Source organism: Lucilia sericata, unplaced genomic scaffold (genome assembly GCF_015586225.1).
Source record: "Lucilia sericata isolate MDLA Ls3-8-SP2 unplaced genomic scaffold, ASM1558622v1 Contig001494F_arrow, whole genome shotgun sequence".
NCBI classification, from domain to species: domain Eukaryota; kingdom Metazoa; phylum Arthropoda; class Insecta; order Diptera; family Calliphoridae; genus Lucilia; species Lucilia sericata.
In genome coordinates, this window is record NW_023995422.1 from 77564 (window position 1) to 104515 (window position 26952).

General features: G+C 27.8%; 14 non-coding genes across 14 annotated transcripts; 9 read left to right on the top strand and 5 right to left on the bottom strand.

Annotated features, from left to right (window-relative positions):
• The first annotated feature begins 1233 nt into the window (after positions 1-1233).
• Trnaa-agc lies at positions 1234-1306 on the top strand. The gene has a single exon. It is a non-coding gene; the product is annotated as a tRNA-Ala (tRNA).
• Positions 1307-1559: 253 nt separating this feature from the next.
• Positions 1560-1632, top strand: Trnaa-agc. Its single transcript has one exon. It is a non-coding gene; the product is annotated as a tRNA-Ala (tRNA).
• A 226-nt stretch (positions 1633-1858) lies between these two features.
• Positions 1859-1931, bottom strand: Trnaa-agc. The gene has a single exon. It is a non-coding gene; the product is annotated as a tRNA-Ala (tRNA).
• A 781-nt stretch (positions 1932-2712) lies between these two features.
• On the bottom strand, positions 2713-2785 carry Trnaa-agc. The gene has a single exon. It is a non-coding gene; the product is annotated as a tRNA-Ala (tRNA).
• A 2413-nt stretch (positions 2786-5198) lies between these two features.
• Trnaa-agc lies at positions 5199-5271 on the top strand. Its single transcript has one exon. It is a non-coding gene; the product is annotated as a tRNA-Ala (tRNA).
• Positions 5272-5366: 95 nt separating this feature from the next.
• On the top strand, positions 5367-5439 carry Trnaa-agc. Its single transcript has one exon. It is a non-coding gene; the product is annotated as a tRNA-Ala (tRNA).
• A 331-nt stretch (positions 5440-5770) lies between these two features.
• Trnaa-agc lies at positions 5771-5843 on the top strand. The gene has a single exon. It is a non-coding gene; the product is annotated as a tRNA-Ala (tRNA).
• A 131-nt stretch (positions 5844-5974) lies between these two features.
• On the bottom strand, positions 5975-6047 carry Trnaa-agc. Its single transcript has one exon. It is a non-coding gene; the product is annotated as a tRNA-Ala (tRNA).
• A 260-nt stretch (positions 6048-6307) lies between these two features.
• Trnaa-agc lies at positions 6308-6380 on the bottom strand. The gene has a single exon. It is a non-coding gene; the product is annotated as a tRNA-Ala (tRNA).
• Positions 6381-6651: 271 nt separating this feature from the next.
• On the bottom strand, positions 6652-6724 carry Trnaa-agc. Its single transcript has one exon. It is a non-coding gene; the product is annotated as a tRNA-Ala (tRNA).
• Positions 6725-8844: 2120 nt separating this feature from the next.
• Positions 8845-8917, top strand: Trnaa-agc. Its single transcript has one exon. It is a non-coding gene; the product is annotated as a tRNA-Ala (tRNA).
• Positions 8918-9942: 1025 nt separating this feature from the next.
• Positions 9943-10015, top strand: Trnaa-agc. The gene has a single exon. It is a non-coding gene; the product is annotated as a tRNA-Ala (tRNA).
• Positions 10016-10247: 232 nt separating this feature from the next.
• On the top strand, positions 10248-10320 carry Trnaa-agc. The gene has a single exon. It is a non-coding gene; the product is annotated as a tRNA-Ala (tRNA).
• A 312-nt stretch (positions 10321-10632) lies between these two features.
• Positions 10633-10705, top strand: Trnaa-agc. The gene has a single exon. It is a non-coding gene; the product is annotated as a tRNA-Ala (tRNA).
• Positions 10706-26952: the final 16247 nt, after the last annotated feature.

Consider the following 26952-nt stretch of genomic DNA (forward strand, 5'->3'; position numbering starts at 1 on the left):
AATCATTTAGCTACAGAAATGCATATTTTTTTTATTTTTTGTCAATATAACATCTTACAGATGCAGATTCCTAAAAAGTTCTTCTATATACAATATTTTAGTTTAGATTTATTATAATTTTGTTGGGGATTGAACTTGGTCTCTACTTTTCCATACATTTTATGCATGATCAGTGTCTTTACTCACTACACCACAACCAACATTTTGTTCTAATACATAAAAATTTAAATAAGCTTGATAATTAAACTTTATCTCCAGTAGTAAAATGTGTATTTATCTAGAAGCTTTTCAGTTAGTTGCATGTAAGGGAATGTAGCTCAGATGTTAGAGCGCTCGCTTAGCATGTGAGAAGTACGGGGATCGATGCCCGGTATCACCAAGAGAAAATATTTAAAGTATTTAAATATATTCTCGAAAAATAATATAATATTTGAAACGAAACTCGAAAACAAATATTGTTTCGATTTCTGTTACAAATTTAAAGAATGATCAAGTCTAAACTGCACATTTCTCTTTGCATTAAGAATTGAAATTATAAAAGATCTATTCAGTAAGATCCCCCTAAAATTCAATTCTGTAGAATTGCATTAAGGATTATAAGTATATTTGGAAGATTAGGCATGACATACATATGTACATATTACGATCCTTATAATGTTGCATTTACAGATCACTGAACCATACTTTCAGCGATAAAAATAAGTTAAGAAATTATTTGAAAATAATACAACTAAAAACAATTTTCTGTAAGGATTGTATTTTTCGGCGGATAAAAATGGATATATCTAAATTTTTTTTTATAGTTCAAAACATCTCATATTTTTTATATAGTCAGCACAATTGTTGAATAAATTTAGGTGCAATATTGCGTAAAATCTTAAAGTCATTTAACAATTCAATAAACCTAAAATTTCTTTCTTATAAACATGATAATTACGTTTTAGTAAAACCTCAGAGTTGTGACAATTTCCAAAATGAATTTCAATAAATATGCAGAGAATGGCTAAGTGGCAATGGTATTGAAAACGTGAGCTGAAATTTTTTACAAATATTTTTGGAAGTTCAACAATAGCCTAACCTAATGTAATACACAGTAAAACTAATTTTATAACCTTAGGCATTTGCATTAACGGTAATCAAATAATTTAAAACGTGATTAGTTTATAATAATTAGGCTGCAATTTTATTAAGTTTAACTCTTAAAAAGTGGGCAAAAATCATATATTTTTATAAGGGGATGTAGCTCAGATGGTAGAGCGCTCGCTTAGCATGTGAGAGGTACGGGGATCGATGCCCCGCATCTCCAGGACTTCTTTTATTTTGCTTATTTTTAACTTTGAAATTCTATGTTTTTAAAATTTCTAAATAAATATAGGAGAGTCAAATTTAAAGTTTTGTAAATATTTTTATCAAATATTTTGTAATTCTATAACTCGTCTATCTTTACAAAGGCATTTTAAAAGATATAGGACATTTTTTGTTATCCTTTGAAGTCTCTTTTTACTCCTTCTAATGCATTACACTGGATTTACTTTTAAATTTAAATGCATTCAATAGATGGGGATGTAGCTCAGATGGTAGAGCGCTCGCTTAGCATGTGAGAGGTACGGGGATCGATGCCCCGCATCTCCAGGATTCTTTTTAAAATTTTTTAATATTTTTACTTATTTTTATCTTTTGAATTATTTTTGCATAGAAATTATCTTAATGTAATTGTAAAAAATGCTTAAAAATATGAGAATACAGGCTACAGGTCCAAATTTGGATTTTTAGATGGATACGAAAATGACTATTAAATACTTTATATTATAAATAATAAACTAAAGTTTCAAAATATGATAATATCAAAAAAATATTCTGGAGATGCGGGGCATCGATCCCCGTACCTCTCACATGCTAAGCGAGCGCTCTACCATCTGAGCTACATCCCCATGTACAATATATTATGCAATTATAGATCATATTTAAAAGAAAGAAATTCACTTATACAGTTCAACATTAAATATAGAAACTATTATTAGGTCCTATGGATCTTAAGGACCAAAAAGTACTGATTCACTCCCTTGTATTCATCTGCCTTTAGCAAAGATGTATGAGGTTGCCATCTACTTGCACACAATTGTGAACCTCTTGTTAGTATGGTATCCAGGGGTATGTAGTTGATGCAATGTCACCTTGTGACTTGTGACAAATCCCTCTCTATTTACAAATGAGTATTTCAGTTTTGATTGATATTCATAAATATCTAAATAGAGCTATAGAAAATTAGTTCAGCGGTTTCGGTTAAAATTTCAACTCCATCTGTGGAACAAATTTGGAAGTTCGCAGGGATATGTATCGAAATTACTAAAATATTTTATTTGGAAATAATAATTTTTTTAAGGGATACTTTTGGGGATTTTATATCTATCTACAACTCGCTGAGCCGAGTAGCTGGACTTAGATTTAGCCAATAGTACTCTTCACGTAAAGATCTAACTATTCTATTAAATAGTAGGCTAATTGGTTTAGGTAATCTTAACTAAACTTCTAAAGCACTACGCCATCTATTGCACAAATTTGATATTTCATAGGGACTAAAATATATAAATTTTTTGTCCCATTAAAAAAAGTAGTTCTAAAATTTAATGTTAAAAAATATATATTATTCTTTTATTAATATAGATTAAAAAAATAAAATATTTAAAAATAAATTTAAGAATAAAAAAGTCCTGGAGATGCGGGGCATCGATCCCCGTACCTCTCACATGCTAAGCGAGCGCTCTACCATCTGAGCTACATCCCCTTATAAAAATATACGATTTTTTACTTAATTTCAAGACTTTAAATTAATAAAACTGCTGCCTAATTATTGTAAACTAATCGCGTTTTAAATTATTTTATTACCGTTAATGCAAATGGCTAAGGTTTTAATTTGATATTGTTAGAAATTTCAGAAATTTCAGCTCACGTTTTCAATACCATTGTCACTTAGCCATTCTCTGCATATTTATTGAAATTCATTTTGGAAATTGTCACGACTCTGAGGTTTTACTAAAATGTAATTACCATCTTTATAAGAAAGAAATTTTAGGTTTATTGAAATGTTAAATGACCTTAACATTTTACGCAATATTGCACCTAAATTTATCGGCAATTGTGCTGAAAATATAAAAAATATGAGATATTTTGATTTATAAAAAATTAAAAAATTTCCCTTTTTATCCGCCGACATCCTTCAATCCTTCAATCTCATATTTTTTGTTAAATACGATTACAGGAATTCTCGTTTTTATTTGTTTTATTTTCCAATAATTTCGTACCATATTTCTGTTATTGATGAAAGTATGGCTCAGTGATCTGTAAATTGCAACATTATAAGGATCATAAATTTATGCAGATCATATATAGATAAAGAATGTCATGTCTTATCTTAATACAATTATACACAGAACTGAATTTTAGGGATCTTACTTATTAGATCTTTTATAATCTCAATTCTTAATGCAACGAGAAATTTGCAATATAGAGGACTTTATTTAGGAATCGAAAATCGAAACAATATTTGTTTTCGAGTTTCGTTTCAAATATTTTATATTTTTTCACTAGAACTTTTTTAAAAACTTTAAACATTTTCTCTTGGTGATACAGGGCATCGATCCCCGTACCTCTCACATGCTAAGCAAGCGCTCTAACATCTGAGCTACATCATCATACACTAAAGCAGTTGCAAAGTTCCTATATAATAAATATTTGACTACTACAGATAAAGTTTAATTATCAAGCTTATTTTAAGTTTTAAACATTAGAACAAAATGTTGGTTGTGGTGTAGAGAGTAAAGTCTCTGATCATGCATAAAATGTGTGGAAAAGTAGAGACCACCGAGTTCAATCCCCAACAGAATTTAAAAAAAAATCGAAAATATGTATGGTTAAGAGTAGAGCTTTTTGAATGTGCATCTGTGTTATATGGCAAATAATAAAAAATGCATTTTTGTAATTAAATGATTCAAATCAGTTTAAAACAATAATAACAACTAAGTTTCTTAACGAAACTATTTGTCTAAAAAGTCTCGAATTGTATTTCCCAGAATGTGCGTTTAAAAGAAACTAAGAAATGAAGACTTAACTAAGCTTCAAGGAAAAAGTTAAATACATATGTATGTCATACAAGATTATATGCTCAAGCGCCATATGTATATACATTATGGTGGTCCTCAAAATGGAAATTGCTGATGTTCCCAACAAAAATGAAAATTTGGTTCATTCTATAAGACACAATATCTCAAAATTTTTGTCCTGACGTCAATATTTGGTGAGTTGGATCAAAGGATAAAAAGGTCCTTTTTTAAGGTTTTTATGTTTTTTATCATATTCCTTGCAAATAAACCATAAGCAAATTTAGTATCATATGAAAGGTCTTTGGGAGACGATATCAATGAAAATTGTGTTATCAATGACATAACACAATTTTCTATACAACTCCAAAATTATTACAAATATCGTAATTTTTCGGAAAATTTTTAAGTTTTTAAAATTTTTACATACAATTATTTAAAGTAATTAATTGAAATTATTACATTATTTGATAAATGGTATCTTAGAATCAATTAAACTTTAGTTTTAGTTGGGAACATTGACACCTTATTTTTCCTCCATACAAACGGGGCCACCCTAATATACATACAATGTATGTCATACATATGTATGTATCTAATCTTATCCCCTGTGTTTTACCTAATTTATTTTCAAACAAATTTGTTAAGTTATTCTAATTACAAATTCTAGAAGATATTGTTTCGGCTCAAAGAGTGAAGAATAAATACTCTTTTTTAACAGATTTCACCCAAAACACCTTCTATAGTCATTATTTGTTAAAATGATATCTACTAATGAAATCAATATAGTTAATTATGCAATCTTAACTTTTAGAGGTATTATTATAAGATATAGAAAACGGTGGTCGAATTATTTTAAAATAATTATATAAGTTAACAATTCAAATAAAATAGTCTTTTATATCAAAAAAGCACGTAACAAGTAGACGCAATAAATGCTATTAACTGCTGCATTAGTATGCAGTTCATGAATGACTTCAAAATGTGTTTAATGTCTTAAAAATAATGTATATAATATAGTGTATAAAATGTAATTGAAGTACCTATGTTAGTTTCATTATAAAACCAAAATAAGTAGACAAATTGTAAGCATTTCAACAAGGGGATGTAGCTCAGATGGTAGAGCGCTCGCTTAGCATGTGAGAGGTACGGGGATCGATGCCCCGCATCTCCAGGACATTTTATTCATTTTTCTTTTTTTGTATTTTTTTTTACATTTTAAATAGAAATACCTACTTCAAAATGTCGTAATTTTTATATTTTTTATAGGGGGATGTAGCTCAGATGGTAGAGCGCTCGCTTAGCATGTGAGAGGTACGGGGATCGATGCCCCGCATCTCCAGGATAATTTTATTTATAAATTTTATTTTGCTTAATTTTTCAAAATATTTTAAATAAATCTAAAATAATAAAATTTAATGTTTGTAAATATTATTAACAATAATTATGTAATTCCATAACTAGTCCATTCAAAATTTTTATGACATTATTTGTTGTCCTTTGAAGACTCTATTTACTTCTTGAGTAAACTTATATGTTTTAACTAAGAGATTTATTCTTAGTTTATTAAATTCGATATAATAACTAGACTATAACCACACTTTAATTTTGTATTAAAACTATGTAATGCATTGCACTGTGTTTATTTTTAAATTTAAATGCATTTAATACAAGGGGATGTAGCTCAGATGGTAGAGCGCTCGCTTAGCATGTGAGAGGTACGGGGATCGATGCCCCGCATCTCCAGGATTATTTTTAGTTTTTTTTATAATTTAGTTAATATTTGTTTTTAACGTACAAATAGTATAATTATATTATTTGAGAGCAGTTTTAATAGGGTATATAACTCAGAAACTAGATATATAATAATAAAAACCTGGAGATGCGGGGCATCGATCCCCGTACCTCTCACATGCTAAGCGAGCGCTCTACCATCTGAGCTACATCCCCTTATAAAGTAATCTTCCTTATTTGGTAAATTTTTGAAACCGAAAAATCCATTCAAACAGTTTAACATAAATAAGCAGATAATACTATTAAGTACTATATAATAACGAAGACTTCACTGATCACAAGGACTTTATAAGACTTTTTTCATTATTTTATCAAATTCGGAAAAACTAAATTATTTTTTGTAAGAGTCTTTAAATTAAACAATTTGTTTAAATTTATTAAAAAATTGTTAAAAGAAAAGAAAATATAAAAAGTCCTGGAGATGCGGGGCATCGATCCCCGTACCTCTCACATGCTAAGCGAGCGCTCTACCATCTGAGCTACATCCCCTTCTATAATATTAAAGATATCTTTAGGCATTTTAAGGCCGAAAAAATGCATTTACATGTAGTAAATTACTAGTAAATAAGAAGACTTTAAATTATCTTTAAAAAATCCCAAAAATCTATCTCAGGAAGGACTTACCAGGACTTTTCTGCTGTTTTATCTCATTCGAAAAAAATAATTTCATTATTTTATTATTCCTTAGAATTTTTTTAATTATTTATATTTATTCAAAATTAAAAAAAAAATTAAATATTGTTCAATTATAAAAATGTCCTGGAGATGCGGGGCATCGATCCCCGTACCTCTCACATGCTAAGCGAGCGCTCTACCATCTGAGCTACATCCCCTTGTTAAAATGCTTACGATTTGTCTAATTGTTTACTGTTTGTAACTGCATTAAGATACCGTCATTGAAACCTAATCACGTTATAAAGTCATTCATGAATTGCATACTAATGACTGATGACATTAGCAATAATTGTTTAAAATATTTACACGTCTTTAATATTTACACGAGTTAAGAGAAGAGTAGAGAAGAAAAGAAAAGAGTAGAGTAGAGTAGAGTAGAGAGGAATAGAATAGTGTAGAGTAGAGAGGAATAGAATAGAGTAGAGTGGAATAGAATAGTGTAGAGTAGCGTAGAGAGGATTAGAATAGAGTAGAGTGGAATAGAGTAGAGTAGAGTAGAGTAGAGTAGAGTAGAGTAGAGTAGAGTAGAGTAGAGTAGAGTAGAGTAGAGTAGAGTAGAGTAGAGTAGAGTAGAGTAGAGTAGAGTAGAGTAGAGTAGAGTAAAGTAGAATAGAGTTAAACGTAGTGTAGAGTTAATATAAAACTGATCTTTAAACTTTTGATTTTTTTTTTGTTTCTCATAAACGTTTAAAATTAACGCTGCCAATTTTTAAAGTAGACAATTTCGCCAGGCTTGGAAAACGTTTTGTAGCAATCAATGTTAAATTAAATTAAATTAAAATTAATTCATTATTAACTAGATTTTTTATATTAATCTCTAGGAGATTACTTTAATTGTATTTTAAGGACTTTCTAAAACTTAAATCACTGCTTGTTTTATCCTTTAGTCCACATTTCAGGCAAATAGCATTCGAGACTTGTTAAACCAAATACTTTACAATATTTCTATTTTAGACATATGGACAATTCCATACGAATATATGTGACATTCGTACGCCTTCAGAGTGGTATAGATTTTGTAAAATTAGGAGTACTTGAAAAACAATTTTGTCATTCTGTTCCATTTAAAGAATACTATATTTGCAAAAGGAAACATACCATTCGGAACCTTGTTTTCCAAAATATGGATTAAAATATGGCGATATCATACGTGACAAAAAATGGAAGTGTTTTTAAAGTACATGTAAATATTTACGAAAATCTGTGAGTTCTGTAAGTGGATCTTTTTTGTTTTAATTTCTTACACTATGGGACATACTTTTCATTCGTAATCGATCATTTTTAAATAAAAAAAATAATATAATTTTATAATGAACAGTTTTGAATATCGTACGTGACACATCGTATGTGACAGATTTTTTTCTCCTGATTTTTTTTTTAGATTATAAAATATATATTTTGGAAATATATGCATACACACACTTCAACTAATAAAAAGGAGTAGGAAAGTTTATAGAAAAAAATAAAAAAAACAGGAGTTATATGGCGACTAAGGTCAAATATGGACCGATCCTCATAAGATTTGGGGTAGGATTTTGTTTCATATAAAACATATTTGTGCCAAATTCTATCATAATACTAGTATTTAGAGGTGAGTTACGGACGTTTAAGTGTTTTTCTGAAATTAAACATTGAATGGAACTAGGCTCAAATGAGGTCCAATCGTTATGAAAATCGGCATAATGGTTTAGGCTTATAAACGATTTTTGAAGGGATAATATTATAATTAACAGAATTATCAGCTAAAAAGTGATATTTTCGGGTCCGTTTGTATGGGGTCGAGATGTAAAAATAGACCGATTTCAAAAATTTTCAACAGTCTTCGTCTTTGGTGCTACAAAAGATCATATACCAAATTTTGTTGAATTATCTTCAAAAATGCAGAAATTATAAGGGTTTTATTTTTTCAGTCGTGGTTTAGCTTTTCATGGAATTGCCCATATGTATATATTTCGACATCTGTTTAACAAATGTTTACTAAAATTTATTTAAATGCCTTTAATATATTTTCTTATTTTCGGTATTATATAGTGATCGAAAAATACATGTCTAGTTAAATCAAAATTCCGTAAAATTTTCAAGAATTTTTTTACCTCGTTTGGAATTTGAACTTGGATTTAAAAACACATTTTGTGTATGATCAGACTCTTTAGCCTCTTTAACCACAGCCAACAATCTGTTCTAACACATTAAACTTAAAATATACTTACTAATTAAAATTTCATTATTAAACGCTTTAAAAATATTAAATAGATAATTTTGACGACGTTGGTTGTTTGGGGATGTAGCTCAGATGGTAGAGCGCTCGCTTAGCATGTGAGAGGTACGGGGATCGATGCCCCGCATCTCCAGTAAAACATTTTTAAAGTTTTTAAAAATATTCTAAAAAACTAAAACCTCAAATACTTGTGGAATGCAGTAACTTATTCTTTCTCAGTCTAGTCCATAATATATTTGTATATACGACAAGTAGTAATATAATTGTCATTATGATCTTTGCATTTAGGATAAAAACTGTATTACATTTCAATTGCCTATACCTGTCCTTTGCAGATATAAAATAGCTTAACTAATCTATAGACTAATCGTGAGAAGTGGGATGTATAATTTGTCATTCCGTTTATAATTTCTATAATATAGTTTTCCAATCCTATAGATAGATAGTGAAGTTGATTAAACCATGTCCATCTGTCTGTCCGTCCGTCCGTCTGTCTGTATTCTGTTGAAATGAATCTTCTGAACAACCTTTGATACCTTCAGGATTCAAATTCAATAATCCGCTTACCCTCTAGAAAAGTTTCCAATTTAAAATCAGCCAAATCCATCCATAAATAACGTATAACTTTCAAGCATGCAGACGCAAGTAAACAATTACAAAATACAGCTTCATATGGTATATATCCAATGAAAATATCTTCCAACTTTGGTAATGAGTGATCTAGGTAATGTAGTTATTTCATATATTACTTGGTAATGAGTGGTTGTTATCAATAATATTTACTGGAATGTTGTTCTTATCAAGGATAAAATATTATGTATGGAAATTGTACAGGGATGTTTCAAATGCTATGTTAAAGATCTTCTTTAATCTCATACATTTACAGACTGATATTTTCTAACGAATTCTTCAGTTATATTTTCTAAGAAAAACAATTTCAAATCGATGAAAAGTAGACCAAAAATCGTGGGCTTAAACTTAGTTTAAATTTTAAACACATATCATTATAAATTTTTGATTAACTTCGGCATTTGCATTAACGGTATTGAAGTAATTTAAAACGTGATTAGTTTACAATAATTAGACTGCAGTTTTATTAAATTTTTAAAGCGCTAAAAAAGTAGAAAAATATTTACTCATAATTATATATTTTTATAAGGGGATGTAGCTCAGATGGTAGAGCGCTCGCTTAGCATGTGAGAGGTACGGGGATCGATGCCCCGCATCTCCAGGATCTTTTTTATTTTAATATATGTATTATATTTTAATGTATAAACAAGAAAAACGAAAAACTTTCTTAAATTATTGCGATCCTACTAAAAAGGGAAGTATTTGGAGTTTAAAGGAGTCATATTTGTTACGATGTTTGTGAACTCGAATCAAGGATTATAAAATAGTAAAAAATCAATATTCGTTGTTATGTAATAGCAATTTTGTCTATAGTATACGTAAACAATGCATATGGGGATGTAGCTCAGATGGTAGAGCGCTCGCTTAGCATGTGAGAGGTACGGGGATCGATGCCCCGCATCTCCAGGATAGTTTTTTTTTAATTTGATTGTTTTAAAGAAATCTGTTGAATTTAACGGACTTTTATTGTAAAACTAATTCTCAAACTAAGCAAACAGTCAGGATCATTGTGAAGCGAAATCAAAGAAAACTGTACAGATCTTAAAAAAATTAGACGGGATTTTCGAAATATGTGTATATATTTAATATCGATCAGTAGTAAGGGTATTTCTATAATAAACGTAAATAATGCATTAGTATATAGATTGCGAGAAGCACGCAACACCTATTACTTGATCAAACAAATGCAGTCAATTTGCACTCTCTATTTTCTCATATGGGGATGTAGCTCAGATGGTAGAGCGCTCGCTTAGCATGTGAGAGGTACGGGGATCGATGCCCCGCATCTCCAAGATCCTGTTTTTATTTTTGAGATATTTATCTCAAAAATATAGTGTCTTCATAATGTAGACACTATTCTGTCATCTAAAAATAGTTTTCATATAGAAAAGTGTCTTCATTATGAAGACAGTTTTCATATAGAAAAGTGTCTTCATTATGAAGACAATTTTCGTATAGAAAAGTGTCTTCATTATGAAGACAATTTGCGTATAGAAAAGTGTCTTCATTATGAAGACAATTTTCGTATAGAAAGGTGTCTTCATTATGAAAACAGTATTCATATAGAAAAGTGCCTTCATTATGAAGAAGTTTTCACATAGAAAAGTGTCTTCATTATGAAGAAGTTTTCACATAGAAAAGTGTCTTCATTATGAAGACAGTTTTCATATAGAAAAGTGTCTTCATTATGAAGACAGTTTTCATATAGAAAAGTGTCTTCATTATGAAGACAGTTTTCATATAGAAAAGTGTCTTCATTATGAAGACAGTTTTCATATAGAAAAGTGTCTTCATTATGAAGACAGTTTTCATATAGAAAAGTGGCTTCATTATGAAGACAGTTTTCATATAGAAAAGTGTCTTCATTACGGAGACACTTTTTATATAGAAGTGTCTTCATTATGAAGACAATTTTCGTATAGAAAGGTGTCTTCATTATGAAGATAGTTTTCATACAGAAAAGTGTCTTCATTATGAAGACAGTTTTCATATAGAAGTGTCTTCATTATGAAGGCAGTTTTCATATAGAAAAGTGTCTTCATTATGAAGACAGTTTTCATATAGGAAATTGTCTTCATGATGAAGACAGTTTTCATATAGGAAATTGTCTTCATTATGAAGACAGTTTTCATATAGAAAGGTGTCTTCATTATGAAGACAGAATTCATATAGAAAAGTGTCTTTTCATATAGAAAAGTGTCTTCATTATGAACAAAAACTGTCTTCATAATGAAGACTCTTCTACATGGATATCGTTTTCATAATGAATGCACTTTTCTATATGAAAACTGTCCTCATAATGAAGACACTTCTATATGAAAACTGTCTTCATAATGAAGACACTTCGATATGAAAACTGTCTTCTTAATGAAGACACTTTTCTGTATGAAATCTATCTTCATAATGAAGACACTTCTATACGAAAACTGTCTTCATAATGAAGACACTTCTATATGAAAACTGTCTTCATAATGAAGACACTTCTATATGAAAACTGTCTTCATAATGAAGACACTTTTCTATATGAAAACTGTCTTCATAATGAAGACCCTTTTCTATATGAAAACTGTCTTCATAATGAAGACACTTTTCTATATGAAAACTGTCTTCATAATGAAGACACTTTTCTATATGAAAACTGTCTTCATAATGAAGACACTTTTCTATATGAAAACTGTCTTCATAATGAAGACACTTTTCTATATGAAAACTGTCTTCATAATGAAGACACTTTTCTATATGAAAACTGTCTTCATAATGAAGACACTTTTCTATATGAAAACTGTCTTCATAATGAAGACACTTTTCTATATGAAAACTGTCTTCATAATGAAGACACTTTTCTATATGAAAACTGTCTTCATAATGAAGACACTTTTCTATATGAAAACTGTCTTCATAATGAAGACACTTTTCTATATGAAAACTGTCTTCATAATGAAAACACTTTTCTATATGAAAACTGTCTTCATAATGAAGACACTTTTCTAAATGAAAACTGTCTTCATAATGAAGACACTTTTCTATATGAAAACTGTCTTCATAATGAAGACACGTTTCTATATGATTTCTGTCTTCATAATGAAAACACTTTTCTATATGAAAACTGTTTTCATAATGAAGACTCTTCTATATGAATATTGTTTTCATAATGAATGCACTTTTCTATATGAAAACTGTCTTCATAATGAAGACACTTCTATATGAAAATTGTCTTCATAATGAAGACACTTCGATATGAAAACTCTTCATAACGAAGACACTTCTATACGAAAGCTGTCTTCATAATGAAGACACTTCTATATAAAAACTGTCTTTATAATGAAGACACTTTTCTATAGAAAAGTGCATTCATTATGAAGGCAGTTTTCATATAGAAAGGTGTGTTCATTATGAAGACAGTTTTCATATTGAAAAGTGTCTTCATTATGAAGACAGTTTTCATATAGAAAAGTGTCTTCATTACGAAGACTGTTTTCATATAGAAAATTGTCTTTATTATGAAGACAGTTTTCATATAGAAAGGTGTCTTCATTATGAAGACAGTTTTTATATAGAAAAGTGTCTTCATTATGAAGACAGATTGCATTAGTATGCAAGTAACGTGTAATGTTTACTATAAGTATGCTAAATTTACTACTTGATCAATGCAGTTCCTAACGCACTCGATCTGCACTATCTATGTTTTCGTGTGGGGATGTAGCTCAGATGGTAGAGCGCTCGCTTAGCATGTGAGAGGTACGGGGATCGATGACCCGCATCTCCAGGATTCATATTTTTAGCAGAAATCTGCTAAATATACAATTACTTCTAAATTTCTAAAACATTAAGAGGGCAGTCTTGCTACGTCCTAACTTTCGCACAAAAGAGTCGAATTGTCAGACCCCTTAATTGATTTTAAATTTTGTTTCTAAACAATTCCGTGTTCATTTACTAGTTTATTTTATAATTAAGACGAAAAACCACAAAATATTCTAGTTTTATTTAAATTATTATAGTTTTTGTCTATTTCTCTATTTGTTCTTCCCTTCATTCTACAACTATTTATTAAACAAATATAAAAAGACAATCATTCATTATAATTTATTATCACAAATTAATAGAATCTAATGCTAAAATGTCAAATCTATTGTTCATAAATTAATCATATTAAAATTCTACAAGCGGCGGCAGTGTCATAAACAAGTGCCTTAATCTTAAACTGCTGTTATTAATGTTAGATAATCTTTAGAATCTTTATCTATTAAGAGTTGAAATTAAACATGTATTTAATATCAAAATAATCATAAACAACATAATAAAACATAAATTAAGCAAAAAACTAATTTTTAGGAAATTTTATAAAAAAAAAACCAAAACAAACAAATATTTAACATTTAATGGTTTAAAAATTAAATGATAAATATAATAATTTATCATTTGCTAAAAAACACAAATAACAAAAATAAAATGCACAAGTTATTAAAAAAGCAAGACAATGACGTTCAAAATTTATTTTATAGTTCAAATCTCTTATTAACAAAATAGAATTTAAATTTATTTGTCATTTATTTTTTTTTTTGCCGTTTTTTTTATAACTTGTTCGACATTTGTGCGCATTTTTAGTAAAATTTTTAGCCAAATAAAACTAAAAATACTTTAATATTAAAATTTTTTATATAAAAATGCAAAAGGTGTTGAGAGTTTAGTTTAAAAAAAAATATATAAAACCCAATATTTCGTATTAATTTTAAAAATAGCAAAACGTATTAAATTAATTATTGAAATATTAAGAAAAAGTTGAAAGGCAAAACAATTTTGCTTCCGGCTATCTTATTAATTTCTAATTAAACAAAAATAAAAAATTAATAAATGAATGAATTTTGAATTTCTATGTTAAATATTATTGATTTTTAATATGCGCATGCGTTAAGTTTATTTTGAATACAGTTTGAAATATTTCATTCATATTTTAATGGCATACAATCACTTTGTGATTTTAATTTGATTTAATAGACATTTATTACATAGTATATGTTTCAGTAAGGAATTAGTGAGTTCCAATCGCTTTTTAACTTTTCTAAAATTGTTCTTATTTTAACCCAAGGTACCAGAGTTGTGTTACCGACTAATACAGCTTCCAAAACAGAAGAACCTACAATCATGACGCATTTAAATATTTTCTGTCATAAACATTATCAAACAAAGACAGTTTTCATATAGAAAAGTGTCATCATTATGAAGATAGTTTTGATATAGAAAATTGTCTTCATTATGAAAACAGTTTTCATATAGAAAAGAGTCTTCATTATGAAGACAGTTTTCATACAGAAAAGTGTCTTCATTATGAAGAAAGTCTTCATACAGAAAAGTGTCTTCATTATGAAGACAGTCTTCATACAGAAAAGTGTCTTCATTATGAAGACTGCTTTTATATAGAAAAGTGCCTTTATTATGAACACAGTTTGCATATAGAAAAGTGTGACAGTTTTTATATAAAAAAGTGTCTCCATAATGAAGACAGTTATCATATAGAAAAGTGTCATCACTTTGAAGAAAAATGTCTTCATTATGAAGACAGTTTTCATATAGAAAAGTGTCTTCATTATGAAGACAGTTCTCATACAGAAAAGTGTCTTCATTATGAAGATAGTTTTCAAATCGAAATGTGTCTTCATAATGAAGACAGTTCTCATACACAAAAGTGTCTTCATTATGAAGACAGTTTTCATACAGAAAAGTGTCTTCATTATGATGACAGTTTTCATATAGAAAAGTGTCTTCATTATGAAGACAGTTTTTATATAGAAAAGTGTCTTCATTATGAAGACAGTTTTCATATAGAAAAGTGTCTTCATTATGAAGACAGTTTTCATATAGAAAAGTTTGCATATAGAAAAGTGTGACAGTTTTCATATAGAAAATATCTTCATTATGAACACAGTTCTCATACAGAAAAGTGTGTTCAAGATGAGAACAGTTTTCATATAGAAAAGTGTCTTCATTATGAAGACAGTTTTCATATAGAAAAGTGTGACAGTTTTCGTATAGAAAAGTGTCTTCATTATGAAAACTGTTTTCATATAGAAAAATGCCTTCATTATGAAGACAGTTTTCATATAGAAAAGCTTCTTCATTATGAAGACAGTTTGCATAAAGAAAAGTGTCTTCATTATGAAGACAGTTTTCATATAGAAAAGTGTCTTCATTATGAAGACAGTTTTCATATAGAAAAGTGTCTTCATTATGAAGACAGTTTTCATATAGAAAAGTGTCTTCATTATGAAGACAGTTTTCATATAGAAAAGTGTCTTCATTATGAAGACAGTTTTCATATAGAAAAGTGTCTTCATTATGAAGACAGTTTTCATATAGAAAAGTGTCTTCATTATGAAGACAGTTTTTATATGGAAATGTGTCTTCATTATGAAGACAGTTCTCATACAGAAAAGTGTCTTCATTATGAAAACAGTTTTCATACAGAAAAGTGTCTTCACTATGAAGACTGTTTTCATATAGAAAAGTGTCTTCTTTATGAAAACAGTTTTCATGTAGAAAAGTGTCTTCATTATGAAAACAGTTCTCATACAGAAAAGTGTCTTCATGATGAAAACAGTTCTCATACCGACAAGTGTCTTCATACTGAAGACAGTTTTCATATAGAAATGTGTCTTTGTTATGAACACAGTTCTCATACAGAGAAGTGTCATCATTATGAAGATAGTTTTCATACAGAAAAGTGTCTTCATGATGAGAACAGTTTTCATATAGAAAAGTGTCTTCATTATGAAGACAGTTTTCATAAAGAAATGCGTCTTCAGTATGAAGACAGTTCTCATACAGAAAAGTGTCTTCATTATGAAGACAGTTCTCATACAGAAAAGTGTCTTCATTATGAAGGCAGTTTTCATACAGAAAAGTTTTTTTTTATTATGAAGACAGTTTTCATATAGAAACGTGTCCTCATTATGAAGACAGTATGATAGTGTTTACATGATATCCTTTCTTTATGTAAGTATTTGCAATACAAATTTCTGTTTAATTTAACTCCGATAAGGGTTGCGAAACACGCAATGTAAACTAGTGTTATCTTGTTGAAAAAATTTCCATTACTACTAATAAGTAGTTTAAGTTCAATGAAATTTTGTAATAAACTTATTGGATATTGGTCTAAATAGGGAAGTACGCACAAAAAATAATTTTGGTTAATTGAATATCAAAAATTTCATAACCAAATAAAAATTAAAAACAATCAATGATGCTCAACACCAACTGTTTTAACAAATACTAAATATTAACGCCCAAGTTAATAAATTACTAAAAAGTAATAAAGAAAAACCATAAATACGAACATTAATAAATAAATGGGAAATTAATCAAAAGTTTATAACTAACGCACTATGGGGTCATATATTCAAGTTAAAAAACCATACCGCCAAAACCACAAGATTCAAATAAATGTTTTTAATAAATTCGATTAAACAAAATAAAGAACATTAAGAAATTTAACATTTATTTTTAAATAAACAAATTTACATTTAATCGATTTAATTTTAAGTAAACTTTTAAAAATTGATCTTTTATTGTTAGTACTAATCTTTTTTTAAAAATCTTTCAAATTAGGAAATAATATTTATTTGATTTATTTAACTAAAAATAATTCTTTTAGAATTTTATGTATTTTTTTTGGATTAATATTACGTCAATATTATTGTTATAAATTTTTTTCAACAATTCATAAAACATTTGATTTTGTAGAGCACTTTTACAAAGAAAAAAATACGTATTTAACCTTGATATAAAATCTAATTTATTTAACATGGGTGGTTATTTAAATTAAATTTATGAGATACATATATGTGGTTGCTTATGATGAACTACTTCAAACTACCAAAAAAAAAAAAACTATTTATTAGAAAACAAAACTATATTCATAACAAAAAAACTGCTCTTGATACTGCCATATTTAAAGAATTTATTAATCATAAAAAAGTGATTGCCTTTTTCCGCTACACGCATATTGTTCCCACAATAAACCGCAATAAATTCAAATAAAGATGTTTATTTTAAATTTATTGTGTTTAACAAAAAAAAATAATATTTGCATATAACAGAGGTGATTTATAGATTTCGGAAATATGTATATTATATTGTTAAACATAAGATTTAATTGTTCAAATAATGTTCAAATAAATAATGTTTAAATAACAAACAAAAAAATCACAAAATTATGTTTTTAAGGAACTATTTTTGCATATAAAACGAAAGACTTAAGCAACAAACCTAAAAAAATTATATCAAAATGGATTTTTTTTTTTTTTTTAAACTTTCATATTGGAATTTTCTTCAAATTTAGAAGATATTTTCGAGGGTCTTAATTATGCCTACTGTCTTCATATTGAAGACACATTTCTATATGAAAACTATCTTTATAAAGAATACAATTTTCTATATGAAAAATATCTTCATAATGAAGACAATTTTCTATATGAAAACTTCTTCTTTCTTCATAATGAAGTAAACTATCTTCATAATGACGATGGTTTTCTATATAAAAACTGTCTTCATAATGAAGACACTTTCCTATATAAAAACTGTCTTCATAATGAAGAAATGTTTCTATATGAAAACAGATTTAATAATGAAGACACCTTTTATATGAAAACTATTTACATAACAAAGAAACTTTTCTGTATGTAAATTATCTTCGTACTGAAGAAACTTTTCTATATGAAAACTTTCTTCATAGTGAAGAAACTTATCTATATCAAAACTGTCTTCATTATGAAGACACTTTTCTATATAAAAACTGTCTTCATAATGAAGAAACTTTTCTATATGAAAACTGTCTTCTTAATGAAGGCACTTTTCTATATGAAAGACATGTTTCTATATGAAAACTGTCTTCATAATGAAGACACTTTTCTATATGAAAACTGTTTTCATAGTGAAGACACTTTTCTATATGAAAACTTTTTTCATAATTAAGACACTTTTCTATACGAAAACACTCTTCATAATGAAACACTTTTCTATGTGAAATCTGTCTTCATAATAAAGGAAGTTTTCTATATTGAAACTATCTCTATAACGAATATACTTTTCTATATGAAAACTGTCTGCATAATGAAGACAATTTTCTATATGAAAACTGTCTTCATAAAGAAGAGATTTTCGTTATGAAAACTGTCTTCATAATGAAGACATTTTCGATATGAAAACTGTCTTCATAATGAAGACATTTTCGATATGAAAACTGTCTTCATAATGAAGACATTTTCGATATGAAAACTTTCTTCATTATGAAGACACTTTTCTATGTGAACACTGTCCGATGTGAACAATGTCTTTATAATGAAGACAATTTTCTACATGAAAACTGTTTTCGTAATGACGACACTTCTCTATATGAAAACTGTTTTCATAATGAAGACACTTTTCTATATGACAACTGGCTGCATAATGAAGACAATTTTCTGTATGAAAGCTGACACTTTTCTATATGAAAACTGTCTGCATAATGAAGACACTTTTCTGTGTGAAAACTTTCTTCATAACGAAGACACTTTTTTATATGAAAACTTTCTTCATAATGAAGACACTATTTTATATGAAAACTGTCTTTATAATGAAGATACTTTTCTATATGAAAACTGTCTTCATAATGAAGACTCTTTTCGATATGAAAACTGTCTTCATAATGAAAACACTTTTCTATATGAAAACTGTCTTCATAATGAAGACGCTTTTCTATATGAAAACTGTTTTCATAATGAAGACACTTTTCTATATGAAAACTGTCTTTATAACGAAAACACTTTTATATATGAAAACTGTCTTCATAATGAAGACACTTTTCTATATGAAAACTGTCTGCATAATGAAGACACTTTTCTATATGAAAACTGTGTTCATAACGAAAACACTTTTCTATATGAAAACTGTCTTCATAATGGACACACTTTTCTATATGAAAACTGTCTTCATAATGAAGACACTTTTCTAAATGAAAACTGTCTTCATAATGAAAACACTTTTCTATATGAAAACTGTCTTCATAATGAAGACACTTTTCTATATGAAAACTGTCTTCATAATGAAGACACTTTTCTATATGTCTTCATTATGAAGACACTTTATGTCTTCATAACGAAGACTCTTTTCTATATGAAAACTGTCTTCATAATGAAGAAACTTTTCTATATGAATACTATCTTCATAATGAAGACACTTTTCTATATGAAAACTGTCTTCATAACGAAGACACTTTTCTATATGAAAACTGTATTCATAATGAAGACACTTTTCTATATGAAAACTGTCTTCATAATGAAAACACTTTTCTATATGAAAACTGTCTGCATAATGAAGACAATTCTCTATATGAAAACTGTCTTCATAATGAAGACTCTTTTCTATATGAAAACTGTCTTCATAATGAAGACACTTTTCTATATTAAAACTGTCTTCATAATGAAAACACTTTTCTATATGAAAACTGTCTTCATAATGAAGACATTTTTTTATATGAAAACTGTTTTCATAATGAAGACACTTTTCTATATGAAAACTGTCTGCATAATGAAGACAATTCTCTATATGAAAACTTTCTTCATAACGAAGACACTTTTCTATGTGAACACTGTCTTCATAATGAAGATACTTTTTTATACGAAAACTGTTTTCATAATGAAGACACTTTTCTATATGAAAACTGTTTTCATAATGAAGACACCTCCCTATACGAAAACACTCTTCATAATGAAACACTCTTCTATATTTAATCTGTCTTCATAATAAAGGCACTTTGCTATGTTGAAACTATCTCTATAACGATGACACTTTTCTATATGAAAACTGTCTGCATAATGAAGACAATTTTCTATATGAAAACTGTCTTCATAATGAAGACCTTTTCGATGTGAAAACTGTCTTCATAATGAAGACATTTTCGATATGAAAACTGTCTTCATAATGAAGACACTTTTCTATGTGAAAACTGTCCGATGTGAAAAATGTCTTTATAATGAAGACACTTCTCTATATGAAAACTGTTTTCATAATGAAGACATTTTTGTATATGAAAACTGGCTGCATAATGAAGACAATTTTCTATATGAAACTGTCTTCATAATGAAGACTCTTTTCTATATGAAACTGTCTTCATAATGAAGACTCTTTTCTATATGAAAACTGTCTTCATAATGAAGACACTTTTCTATATGAAAACTGTCTGCATAATGAAGACAATTCTCTATATGAAAACTTTCTTCATAACGAAGACACTTTTCTATGTGAAAACTGTCTTCATAATGAAGACACTTTTCTATATGAAAACTGTCGTCATAATGAAGACACCATTTTCATTATGAAGGAGCTTTACTATATGTCTTAATAATTAAGAGACTTTGCTATATGAAAACTGTCTTCATAATGAAGATAATTTTCTATATTAAAAGTGTCTTCACTTTTCTATATGGTAACTATCGCCATAATGACAGTTTCATAATTAACAATATTTTCTGTATGATTGTCCTTGGGCGCAAATGCGCTTTACTCTTTAAACTATTATTAAAAAAAAGAGTTCAATGACTTAGTTATAACATCTCGCTTAAGTTTGCTAAAAATTATGATTTATTGCAAATTTTCTATAAGAAAAATTTAAACAATACTAATTTATGAACATTTTAATAGAAAACAATTGCATTAACAAAAATCTTTTCCTGTTTAAATGGCAATTAATTAAAACAACCCACACTTAATTGGTGATTGGTTTTTAATAGTCTCTAAGCTTAATTTATTTTAATATAATAATTAACATAAATCATAATTTAGAAAATATAAGCGAGAAACCGAGATCAAACAAAACGAATTGGGAATACCCTAAAAATTCTAGAGAAGAATGCATAAAATAGGAATTTTTGCAAAATGAATTAACGATTTTTTAATTTTGGGAAAATATCTACAATATCAACTGCACTCCTTTATATGTTTTATTATCAATTTATTAGCTGCTTAAAACCGCAATAAACTAAAATAAACCATATAAGCTTATAGTATCGACATTGAAACTGGCAACACATGTTTAAAATAAATATATTTATTTGATATAAATATTGCTAAATAAACTATAACTATTTCCAAATGTAGCCTGCATATTAAGAATATGTGTTAATAAATCAGAGAATGTATAATCGAAGAGAGAAAAAACGTTTTGCTCATCTTTAACACGCGCCCATAATTAGTTAACAAAATCTATCAAAATAAAACAAACATCCAAGACAGTTAGTTAGACACTTGCCTTAATAACAGCTTTATTAAATTTTTAGTATGTATTTAATTATGACAAAATGTATAGAATAGTACAGCTAAAGGTCAAACAGAGCTATTAGCAAAAAAAATCATACACCTGCTAAATTATACTTCTTAAGATGTGCTAAATTGAAAGTGTTAAGAGTAACGAAAAAGGTCAAAGAACGACAATGTGTTTAAATGATAATGATTAGGATGAAGATTTTAAAATTTAGGTTTTTTAGATGAAAAGTTTCTGTACCAAAACTAAATTCAGACGAAGATACTTTTCTGTCTTCATAATGATGAAACTTTTCTATATAAAAACTGCCTTCATAATGAAGACACTTTTCTCTACGAAACTGTCTTCTTAATAAAGACACTTTTCTATACGAAACTGTCTTCATAATGAAGACACTTTTCTATATGAAAACTGTCTTCATAATGAAGACACTTTTCTATATGAAAACTGTCTTCATAATGAAGACACTTTTCTATATGAAGACTGTCTTCATAATGAAGACACTTTTCTATATGAAAACTGTCTTCATAATGAAGACACTTTTCTATATGAAAACTGTCTTCATAATGAAGACACTTTTCTATATGAAAACTGTCTTCATAATGAAGACACTTTTCTATATGAAAACTGTCTTCATAATGAAGACACTTTTCTATATGAAAACTGTCTTCATAATGAAGACATATTTCTATATGAAAACTGTCTTCATAATTAAGACACTTTTCTATATGAAAACTGTCTTCATAATTAAGACACTTTTCTATATGAAAACTGTCTTCATTATGAAGACACTTTTCTATATGAAAACTTTTCTATATGAAAACTGTCTTCATTATGAAGACACTTTTCTTTATGAAAACTTTCTTCATTATGAAGACAATTTTCTATATGAAAACTCTCTTCATTATGAAGACACTTTTCTATATGAAAACTGTCTTCATAATTAAGACACTTTTCTATATGAAAACTGTCTTCATAATTAAGACACTTTTCTATATGAAAACTGTCTTCATAATTAAGACACTTTTCTATATGAAAACTGTCTTCATAATGAAGACACTTTTCTATAAGAAAACTGTCTTCATAATGAAGACACTTTTCTATATGAAAACTGTCTTCATAATGAAGACACTTTTCTATATGAAAACTGTCTTCATAATGAAGACACTTTTCTATATTAAAACTGTCTTCATAATGAAGACACTTTTCTATATGAAAACTGTCTTCATAATGAAGACACTTTTCTGTATGAGAACTGTCTTCATAATGAAGACATATTTCTATATGAAAACTTTCTTCATAATGAAGACACTTTTCTATATGAAAACTGTCTTCATAATGAAGACACTTTTCTATATGAAAAATGTCTTCATAATGAAGACACTTTTCTATATGAAAAATGTCTTCATAATGAAAACACTTTTCTATATGAAAACTGTTTTCATATTGAAGACACTTTTCTATATGAAAACCGTTTTCAAAATGAAGACACTTTTCTGTATGAGAACTGTCTTCATAATGAAGACATATTTCTATATGAAAACTGTCTTCATAATTAAGACACTTTTCTATATGAAAACTGTCTTCATAATGAAGACACTTTTCTATAAGAAAACTGTCTTCATAATGAAGACACTTTTCTATATCAAAACTGTCTTCATAATGAAGACACTTTTCTATATGAAAACTGTCTTCATAATGAAGACACTTTTCTATATTAAAACTGTCTTCATAATGAAGACACTTTTCTATATGAAAACTGTCTTCATAATGAAGACACTTTTCTATATGAAAACTGTCTTCATAATGAAAACACTTTTCTATATGAAAACTGTCTTCATATTGAAGACACTTTTCTATATGAAAACCGTTTTCAAAATGAAGACACTTTTCTGTATGAGAACTGTCTTCATAATGAAGACATTTTTCTATATGAAAACTGTCTTCATAATTAAGACACTTTTCTATATGAAAACTGTCTTCATAATTAAGACACTTTTCTATATGAAAACTGTCTTCATATTTAAGACACTTTTTTATATGAAAACCGTCTTCAAAATGAAGACACTTTTCTATATGTAAACTGTCTTCATAATGAAGACACTTCTCTATTTGAAAACTGACTTCATAACGAATACACTTTTCTATATGAAAACTGTCTTCATAATGAAGACACGTTTCTATATGAAAACTGTCTTCATAATGAAGACACTTCTCTATTTGAAAACTGATTTCATAACGAATACACTTATCTATATCAAAACTGACTTCATAATGAAGAAACTTTTCTATATGAAAACTGACTTCATAATGAAGACACTTTTCTATATGAAAACTGTCTTCATTATGAAGACACTTTTCTATATGAAAACTTTTCTATATGAAAACTGTCTTCATTATGAAGACACTTTTCTTTATGAAAACTTTCTTCATTATGAAGACAATTTTCTATATGAAAACTCTCTTCATTATGAAGACACTTTTCTATATGAAAACTCTCTTCATAATGAAGACACTTTTCTATATGAAAACTGTCTTCATAATGAAGACACTTTTCTATTTGAAAACTGACTTCATAACGAATACACTTATCTATATCAAAACTGACTTCATAATGAAGACACTTTTCTATATGAAAACTGTCTTCATAATGAAGACACTTATCTATATGAAAACTGTCTTCATAATGAAAACACTCTTCTATATGAAAACTGTCTTCATAATGAAGACACTTCTCTATTTGAAAACTGATTTCATAACGAATACACTTATCTATATCAAAACTGACTTCATAATGAAGACACTTTTCTATATGAAAACTGTCTTCATAATGAAGACACTTTTCTAGATGAAAACAGTCTTCATTATGAAGACACATTTCTGTATGAAAACTGTTTTCATTATGAAGACACTTTTCTATATAAAAACTGTATTTTTTATGAAGACTCTTTTCTATATGAAAACTATCTTCATTATGAAGACACTTTTCTATATAAAAACTGTTTTCATTATGAAGACACTTTTCTATATGAAAACTGTCTTCATTATGAAGACACTTTTCTATATGAAAACTGTCTTCATTATGAAGACACTTTTCTATATGAAAACTGTCTTCATTATGAAGACACTTTTCTATATGAAAACTGTCTTCATTATGAAGACACTTTTCTATATGAAAACTGTCTTCATTATGAAGACACTTTTCTATATGAAAACTTTCTTCATTATGAAGACACTTTTCTATATGAAAACTCTCTTCATTATGAAGACACTTTTCTATATGAAAACTCTCTTCATTATGAAGACACTTTTCTATATGAAAACTCCCTTCATTAAGAAGACACTTTTCTATATGAAAACTGTCTTCATAATGAAGACACTTTTCTATTTGAAAACTGACTTCATAACAAATACACTTATCTATATCAAAACTGACTTCATAATGAAGACACTTTTCTATATCAAAACTGACTTCATAATGAAGACACTTTTCTATATGAAAACTGTCTTCATAATGAAGACACTTATCTATATGAAAACTGTTTTCATAATGAAAACACTTTTTTATATGAAAACTGTCTTCATAATGAAGACACTTTTCTATATGAAAACTGTCTTCATAATGAAGACACTTCTCTATTTGAAAACTGATTTCATAACGAATACACTTATCTATATCAAAACTGAATTCATAATGAAGATACTTTCCTATATGAAAACTGTCTTCATAAGAAGACACTTTTCTAGATGAAAACAGTCTTCATTATGAAGACACATTTCTGTATGAAAACTGTTTTCATTATGAAGACACTTTTCTATATAAAAACTGTCTTTATTATGAAGACGCTTTTCTATATGAAAACTATCTTCATTATGAAGACGCTTTTCTATATGAAAGCTGTCTTCATTATGAAGACACTTTTCTATATGAAAACTTTCTTATTTATGAAGACACTTTTCTATATGAAAACTCTATTCATTATGAAGACACTTTTCTATATGAAAACTCTCTTCATTATGAAGACACTTTTCTATATGAAAACTCTCTTCATTAAGAAGACACTTTTCTATATGAAAACTGTCTTCATAATGAAGACACTTTTCTATTTGAAAACTGACTTCATAACAAATACACTTATCTATATCAAAACTGACTTCATAATGAAGACACTTTTCTATATCAAAACTGACTTCATAATGAAGACACTTTTCTATATGAAAACTGTCTTCATAATGAAGACACTTATCTATATGAAAACTGTCTTCATAATGAAAACACTCTTTTATATGAAAACTGTCTTCATAATGAACACACTTTTCTATATGAAAACTGTCTTCATAATGAAGACACTTCTCTATTTGAAAACTGATTTCATAACGAATACACTTATCTATATCAAAACTGACTTCATAATGAAGATACTTTCCTATATGAAAACTGTCTTCATAAGAAGACACTTTTCTAGATGAAAACAGTCTTCATTATGAAGACACATTTCTGTATGAAAACTGTTTTCATTATGAAGACACTTATCTATATAAAAACGGTCTTAATTATGAAGACGCTTTTCTATATGAAAACTATCTTCATTATGAAGACGCTTTTCTATATGAAAACTATCTTCATTATGAAGACGCTTTTCTATATGAAAACTGTCTTCATTATGAAGACACTTTTCTATATGAAAACTCTCTTCATTAAGAAGACACTTTTCTATATGAAAACTGTCTTCATAATGAAGACACTTATCTATATAAAAACTGTCTTAATTATGAAGACGCTTTTCTATATGAAAACTATCTTCATTATGAAGACGCTTTTCTATATGATAACTATCTTCATTATGAAGACGCTTTTCTATATGAAAACTCTCTTCATTAAGAAGACACTTTTCTATATGAAAACTGTCTTCATTATGAAGACACTTTTCTATATGAAAACTCTCTTCATTAAGAAGACACTTTTCTATATGAAAACTCTCTTCATTAAGAAGACACTTTTCTATATGAAAACTGTCTTCATAATGAAGACACTTTTCTATATGAAAACTGTCTTCATAATGAAGACACTTTTCTATATGAAAACTGTCTTCATAATGAACATACTTTTCTATATGAAAACTGTCTTCATAATGAAGACACTTCTCTATTTGAAAACTGATTTCATAACGAATACACTTATCTATATCAAAACTGACTTCATAATGAAGACACTTTTCTATATGAAAACTGTCTTCATAATGAAG